General features: G+C 39.2%; 1 protein-coding gene across 1 annotated transcript in view; it reads left to right on the top strand.

Moving 5' to 3' along the window:
- Positions 1–1,453, top strand: part of ITGA4 (integrin subunit alpha 4) — a 23,466-nt gene that overhangs the window by 768 nt on the left and 21,245 nt on the right. The window lies entirely within an intron of this gene.

Here is a 1,453-nt window from a genome sequence, read left to right as displayed (position 1 = left end):
TTCAATTTAGCCATCATGCATTCTGGAAGGAATAACAATGACTGGTGTAGCTACAGCTTGTGGCATCAGAATTCTGTGGCTTGATGTCTGCACCAAAATGTGGTCCTGTTTATCAAGAGCTGTCTTCACACAGACAAATATGTTGTTATGTAGATTCAATTACAAAAGCTGATGTAATGTTTTCTTACTGCGTAATCAAGCTTTTGGTCTGATTTATTGCTATGGGGACATACACAATAACCTGTGTGTGTGTATATAAAAACATGCACACACAGACATAAGGATGTGCACAGGCATAAGTACCCCCACATTCAAGTTCACTGCAGTCCAGTTACAACAATAGTTAGAGTGACAATCGAATAAAGTACTTCCATGTTGCACTGTGTGCACGTGATAGTTTGCATTGTGTTATGGACTCACTGAGCAACTGTAGAATACGCAGTAACAGAAGGTGTTTGCCATTTATTTTACAGACTTTTAAAGTTTGGCAGATAATTGAATCTCTGGGAAGAAATGTGTTTCTGACGCTCATTTCTACTTGCAGGAGCTTACTGTTTGCATGGACCTTTTGCTTATACTTAAAAGTTTTCCTTTCTGTTTTCATTGCTAACTTGCATGAGGTCTGAATGTCAGACTTGTAATAATTTGTAGTGTTGACAGCTTTCATACGTCACGCTCCCATTTTTTAGTTTGTATAGCACTGACAGTATTGAACAGTGCATTTCCGTTTTGCAGGGTACTCTGTTGGAGCTGGACATTTTCTGGCATCATCTAGCACAGAAGTAATTGGAGGGGCTCCCCAACAGGAGCAGACTGGTAAAGTAAGAGATTGCTTATATTGTTGGTTTGATCAATACTCCACCACTAGCCACCCATTTATTTCCCAGATTAGATTAACAGAATAAAGACATGTGTCAGGTAATATGATTTCTCCTAGGGAGAAAAGTTAAAGAAGGAAGGAGGGAAGACAGTCTACATAATACTGCTGTGAACTGCAATGTTAAAGGTACAGATAGGAAATAGCAAGTAGCAAGCCTTGTGATACTACGTGTTGCCTAGATGATTCTCTAGCAGATGCTGTAAAGAAAACAGAAGGTAGTATTTCAGATTAGTTTGCTGAGCTTCGCTTTTGGTTTCTTCTCATTTTAGGCGTACATTTTTAGCATTGACAAGCAACTGAATATTCTGTTTGAACTAAGAGGTAAAAAGGTATGTCTTTTATGCTACTTTTCTGCACCTGAGAACTTCTATCATAAAAAACTGAAGTGACTGAATTTCTTGTTTGCACGCAGCTTGGTTCTTACTTTGGGGCTGCGGTTTGCGCTGTGGACCTGAATTCAGATGGCCTCTCAGACTTGCTAGTTGGTGCTCCCATGGAAAGTACCATCAGAGAAGAAGGAAGAGTTTATGTCTACATCAATTCAGGTTCTGTAAGTATTTTCTCTCAAAATAC

This window comes from Meleagris gallopavo, chromosome 7 (genome assembly GCF_000146605.3).
Source record: "Meleagris gallopavo isolate NT-WF06-2002-E0010 breed Aviagen turkey brand Nicholas breeding stock chromosome 7, Turkey_5.1, whole genome shotgun sequence".
Taxonomy (NCBI): Eukaryota; Metazoa; Chordata; class Aves; order Galliformes; family Phasianidae; genus Meleagris; species Meleagris gallopavo.
Note: the sequence above shows the minus strand (reverse complement) of the source record. Positions and strands in the feature narration are given on the sequence as shown.